The sequence below is a fragment of the Lycium barbarum genome, chromosome 11 (genome assembly GCF_019175385.1).
Source record: "Lycium barbarum isolate Lr01 chromosome 11, ASM1917538v2, whole genome shotgun sequence".
Taxonomy (NCBI): Eukaryota; Viridiplantae; Streptophyta; class Magnoliopsida; order Solanales; family Solanaceae; genus Lycium; species Lycium barbarum.
The window spans coordinates 94441433-94448174 of record NC_083347.1 but is presented as its reverse complement, the minus strand read 5'-3'; the positions used below and the strand labels follow the sequence as shown (position 1 = coordinate 94448174).

General features: G+C 35.3%; 1 long non-coding RNA gene across 1 annotated transcript; it reads left to right on the top strand.

Annotated features, from left to right (window-relative positions):
- The first annotated feature begins 1917 nt into the window (after positions 1-1917).
- On the top strand, positions 1918-5660 carry LOC132616761 (uncharacterized). The gene is made up of 2 exons (XR_009573392.1): positions 1918-2126; positions 2486-5660. It is a non-coding gene; the product is annotated as an uncharacterized LOC132616761 (long non-coding RNA).
- Positions 5661-6742: the final 1082 nt, after the last annotated feature.

Genomic DNA, 6742 nt, shown 5'->3' with positions numbered 1-6742 from the left:
GAATTCAGACCGCCCTTCAAAGGGCTAAGAAGGCTAGGATCGAGAGAGCTTCATCATCTGCCACTGGAGGCCACTTATGCTGATTTTACTTTTATGCCTTATCATCTTTTGTAACCCCTTTTGGAAAAATATTATTAATGAAAACCATGGTTTATGGGGGAAATGGTTTTATGCAAATGGCACAATACTGTTTCAAAACGATTAGATGGGCCTCGGTTTTAAAAGGCCTTAAGAATGCGAGTAGCATAATTTATTACAATTACTGATTGTGTGATTATGTGTTTGCATGCATCATGCATTTTGTTTAAATGGTTGATTGATCCTATATACTGATCACTAACCCAAAGAAAGATAAAGAAACATCAAATAGCTAAAAAGCGCCATATACTAACCATTTACACCTCTAGAAAGGTTGACTTGCTATCATGGACGTTCAAGAAAATCAAATCGAAGCTACCTCTATTGTCAAGAGGGAAAATGAGGAATCACTTCAAAGGAAGATCCATAGGCTAGAAGGAAAAATAAGGTGGTCAAAGTAAAGATCAAAGAGGTTGATCGGATTTTGGACTTGGCTGGGAGTCCACCAAAAGAGACTACTGAGCTAGAACGATATCGTGAGATCCTTTCAGATGAGGTCAAAGGAATGGTACAAGACTACATACCCCTTTTGGGCAAATCTGAAATGCCCAAACAAGAGACAGAGGATCCCGAAGAGGAATCCAAACCTTATGAAAAAGAACAAAGTTGGCCATCCAAAGAGGCCACCACTACTGCCTCTGCAGCCGAAGCCGATAATGATGAGATACCTCAAGGACTTACTCATCCACCGTCGCCAACTTGGTGGGCAATTTCTCTCAAAGCCCACACTTTCCCCTACAGAGTCACACTAAAGCATGTCCGATGTGAGAAAATATATGAGAAAATAAAGGCTGTGGGGGCCATATGCCTCAGTCACGAGAAGCTACCACCTTGCGCTCCAATCTATGTGCACAAAAGGTTCCCATACCATAAGAGTCAACCTGGCCACACTGTTGAGGAATGTGTGGCCCTCAAGAGGAGGATCATAAGATTGATCGATGACAAGATGATTTGCAACTTGTGGGGGCTTCAATCCTTGTTGGTCCATGACACTATCATCCCAAGTGTAGGAATCACGCTAAACACTCATATCTGGCACTATGACTTCATCGTCTTCAAAGACTCGTATGCAAGAATCTTTTAAACGCTGGCAAGCACTGGAAAAATCTGCCCAATCGAGATTGCTTGGAAATCCTCGCTGTTGACACCCAATTTTGGCCCTCCTTTTTCGTTTAATTAATTTCACTATGCTTCTCAGTCCTGAAAATACCCCAAATGAGTTTGGAATATTTTCTTTCATTACTACACTAATTTTTGAGATGTTATTTCTCTAATTTAAGATCATTTTTTATTGTTTCTTAAAAATTACCAAACACCATATTTTTAATTATAAAAATTACTAAATATCATTCTTTACAATTAAATCACCCAAAAAAATAGTGTTGATATTCCTATATCGATATTAGCATTGACATTTTTCCTTTAATCCTATTTATTACTATGTTAATCATCATTAATTCTATTTTAAAACTAAATACGTATATTAAATTACTTGTATTATAATTTTCATATGTACAAATTTTTGAGAATTAATTAGGACAAAGAAGCATATTTTAATTAGTTCAAAATGAAAAGGAATTAGGATGATTAATTCATCTACATAATATTGGGCCAATTCCCTTCTCCCCCAAATTAAATCAGCAACCCAACAACTCTAAGCCCAAAAACGTTCAGCCAACTTCCACCCGACCCAGCCCAAGACCCCACCGACCCGACCCGACCCACCCCACTAAAATATCTAAATCCCCAAACCAAGTCCCTAACCCATTATTCAGTAACTAAACCAAACGATCCTCTTCAACCAACAACCCTAACCAAACCATCTCTTCAACCATCGCCGCCGCCTCACCCCCATCACGTCACGTCCGTCACCTCACCTCCACCACGCCCATATCCCACAAAATCCGCTACCTACACCCCTCTTCTCCTTTCTCACACTCCATCTCTGAAGCTTGCAGGCTCCATGTGCGATTTCAGCGGATTTCATGGTAAGTCCCATCCCTATTTTCATCATCTCATCTGTTGAAAATATCTCCCAAAATTTCCCCCCTTTCCCTTATTTTTGAATTTCGAATTCTTGCTTCTTTGTGGAGCTGTTGAAACCCTCAGTTGTTACCTATAAATAGAAGCCCTTAGTGAGCTATTTGAAGAAGTTTTTTGAAGTGTAGAAAATCCCCTTTACGTTGATAGGTTCGAGTGTTGGAAATTCCTCTTGAATAACCCAAAAAGAAAAAATCTCATCTGTTTTCATCAAGCTTTTCATAAACTCTAAGCTGCTGGTCTCAAAAATTCTCTTTTAACTCTACTTTTGTTTTGTTGAATTCTTGGTGGTTCTCGGCTAAACAAGCTCTTCAAGAGGATTCGGAGACTCGAGACGACAACAAGCCTCAGTTCGCTGTCACGGAGAAGGTAGCCACACTCGTCCTCTCTTCGTCTTTCATTTTATAAGAAGTAGAAATGTAGTCGTTCAAGTGTTTCTCGTCGTTTACTTGGTTTGGTTGGCTGGAATGTGTTCTCTCTTCGTTTGTTGTAAATTAACGTGAAACGACTAATTTCGTCGAATATGTGTTTAACTCCCGTCGCCCCGTCGCTGCCGTCAAAAGATAATACTTGAACCCCATTTTATTCCTATCATTCATTTTCGCATTAGCATATAAGTGTTTATTTTGGTTTGTTCTGTGAAGATTTATTTTAAAATAGGTAGCCTAATGTTGGCAGAAAAGTGGTGTTGTTTTAAGCTTTAAAGGTTGTTGGCAATTGTTTGAGTACTACAGTACTGTTGGTTTAGCTGCTAATATGATTTATGCTTTGCTTCTCTCATTATGATTACTTTAGGTTAGTACTAATGCAAGAGCTGATTCACAAGTCAGTATGAGAATGAATTAGCATGAATATTGTTTGGTAGCTGTGGATATACCTTTGGTTTAAATTATTCATCAAACCATTCAATTATTCATCATGATTGGTCTGAATAAGTGTCAAACGAAGTACTAATCTGAGATTGTGACATGAGCATGAGATTATGATGTTTAGCCTGTCTGTCTTCCTTAAAAGCTGCTTGTTAAACCTGAGAGGAATGTGGTCTAACCTCTGTCTGTGGAAGGCCATTGCCTTAAGCCAGAACTAGGGCTATTCTTTACAAACAGACCATGTTTAATTGATCTGATCTCTCCCTTGTGACCATAACAGTGATTACAGTTTGCTTATGTGTCTGTTTAAGTGGGTTAATTAAAGTCTTAAGAGGTCTTCTTTTGTTTAAGTAAAGTAGGAATCTGTAAGTGTAGAAATCTCTTAGGATTCATAGGTGTTAAAGGAATTAAAACAGTGTTTAGGTTGCAAAGTTCACTAATAAACTCATTTAGCTTTCAAAAACTCAAAATATAGTGTTTCCAGTTTTGAAACCTCATTGATACAGCTTTCAGTTCAAAGTCTTTTTCTTAACCTTGCTAGACTGTCTGTGTAATTGTAAAACTAAGATGTAGTTGAGCCCCTTTCCTTTCTTTCTGAAATGCCAATAGCTTAAAGTTTGGATATGTGGCAACCTTGTATATATGTGTTTTGTTATGACCAAACTGCTATTCTTTGTTCAAAAGTGTTAGTTTACCCTTTGGCTCTAAGTTCCCAGTTATATGTGCTTAATTGGCAATCTCTGTATTTTTAAGTTTGGAAACGAATATGAATTGGTTTATATGCCTATGTACTCACATGCATGAAACATGGATTTGAGAAGATCTAGTGACTGCTTTTGTTGCTTTTATATGTCCATAAGTATGAATAATGAACTTATGAAGCCTGTTGAACTTGTTAAGGGTTCGCGAGAATTCTTGGCTGTTTAAGCTAGCACATTTCTGACTTGAAAAGTTCCTTTAAACGCTCTGTTAAATCACTTAAGAAACTTAGTTAAGGGCCTACATGTTTTAATGACTAAAAGTTGCATACTCTTAAAAACAATTTCACCTGCTTGTTGTATAACAGCTTTGTTGCATTCTAGCTATGCCTTAATATCACTAAAATAAATCAATTTTGAATAGCTTTGTGGGTTTAGAAAAGTCACTGTTCTGATCGGTTTTTTTTTTTTTTTTTTAATCATTTTTGGCTGAACCAAAAGTTACTGATACATGAAGATTAAATCTACCAAACATGTAATTGTTTGAATAGCTTCGTCGCTCGTCCAAATTCTTCTTTGAAGTGTTTACGTGAATCCATTTTGGGATGAGTTGGCTACTGTTGATTACTACTTGTTGCTGTGAGATTTCTTTAGATTGCTGCACTTTAAAGGCTCTCAAAGTGCTACATTTTTTGGAAAAATTAGCTGCTGTCTTACTGTCTAAAATTAGCTGCTGTCCAATGTTTGTTATATCCTATTGCTGCTGCTTTCTTGCCATTTACCGCTGCCCTTCAAGGGCAGATTGTTGGCCTGAATGTTGAATACTTTGAAGTTGAGCTATGCCACTAAGTGAACTGTTGCATTTTGGCCCAAATGTGTTGTGTGTCTAGCCTAAACTTTGCCTAATTTGCTGCTCCTTTTAAAGCTTTAAACCTGTTGATATTTGGTTTCTGCACTTGAGACCTCTCTGGTGCTGTTACATATTGGGCTCTTGGTTATAAAGAATAAAGGTTACACTTGAGTTATTTTTTTTTTAATCGAAAACAGAAGGCTGCTGGCACGCCCAGTGGGAAATCAGAAATAGTAAAATAAAAATAAATCATACGTTTAGTTTGGTTGCTGGTGTACCTCTTTTGGGTCTGATTGTTGAGACTAAAAATCAAGAATATGTTCCTCTATTTCGAGCTTAAATGACTTAATTTTTAAGACTTTGGAACACTTAAACTTGCATTAAAAAAAAGGGAGTGGGGCTCCTATACTCAAGTTCGGGTGCAATTAATATGCTAACTTATTTTTTCCTTATTTGAACCTAGAGAAAATATGCTAAGTATCTCTGGATATATGTTGTTTGGGAATAAGCCAATATGATGTTTTGAAGTCTAGAGTAAGCTTTAGTTTAATCAAAAGTTCTTGTTGTACATTTAGCTTGAAGCGTTTGGTTGTTTGAGTAGCAATTGGGACTATAATGATCTTCTTTTAAACTGATCGTGGTGTTGCGTTTTGAGAATATGACACGAGAAAGCCTTGTCTTACATTTGATTCTTTTATCTAGCTTTTATCAATTAAAGTTATATAGACTTCTTTTTCCTTGTTGAGAATAGTTTCTAATCCTTACTTTTATCTTTTTTTTTCTTTTTCATGAGGAACCTTGGGAGCATTTGGAGTTATGGCAACTCCGGATTCTGCCCATATCAGAGAACAGTCAGTTGTAAGATTTAATTGCTCGTGTCTAGCCGTCCCCTACTTTCTCATCTCGAGTTTCCGCTCTTCCTTTATTCAAAATTTCTAGCCTTCATATTGTTTGATACGTGCTATTTATATTATTTGACTTAACACTCTTGTGAATTTGTATTTTTGTAGTTTTGTTTTGAATTCGTAACTCGACTTAAGTATGTTAGCAACTTTAGTTATTATCTTCCCTACGCTCTTTTTTAGATATTGAACATAGTGTATTTATTCGGATTAGGCGTATTAGAATAGTCACATAAATGATGTCAACTTTTTTTTTCGGGTTGCAAGAAAAAATTGGAATTTTTTTAAGACGAAACTGAAATTTCTTTTCAAACATAGAGCAAGGCTAACTAAGTTTTCCAGGTGTTTCAAACAAGGGTCAGGTACAGAATGTGCAAAGGTTAGCATACAAAGTTTAGAAGTAAAAAAAAAAAAAAAAGGGACAGGATGGGCGCCAGATTTTGAGGAATAAAAACAAGAACAGTGGCTATAAAAAATGAGTTTTTGTGACTTTAACAGATTTGGCATGAGTCATTTTTTGGAATTCTTTGGGTAACTAACATGAACAGACCCGAGTCTACAAGTTTAATACAAGAACTCCTATTAAGGTCCGAGTATTTTCAAGAACTATAAGGTATATACTTTACTTTATATGCAAAGATATTATTTTACATGCATTCCTTTAATAATTTTTCTCATCACATGCACATATACATCTTGTAGTAATTATTTTCCTTTACCATGAGTATACCTATAGAATATTTTCATAAATACGTATCCTACATATACTATCTTATTTTCAGTAATTCCTTTGATCATCTTTTCATCATGTATATATATATATATTATTTCCATATCATAAAATAGCTATTTTTTGAACCATTATATACGGTTTTTCATAGGATATACACATCGCACATATACATTATTTTTTTAAAAAATATGCATTCCTAATCCTCTCATTTTATACTATTGTAGACAAGATACATTATGAATATATACGTATATGTTTACATCTCATGTATACTAACTACTGCCTCTACAATAAACATACACATGTACCATTTTCATATATATATATATATATCACATATACTATCTAATTCTTTTACATATCACATATATACATTATTTTCTTATAAAAAAAATATATCCCTCCTTATTCTATATTATACATATTATTCTTATATAAAATAAATGTCACACATATTTTTCTCATGCATACATTAGCATTAACTACTTACTTTATATATATGCGTTTACTCA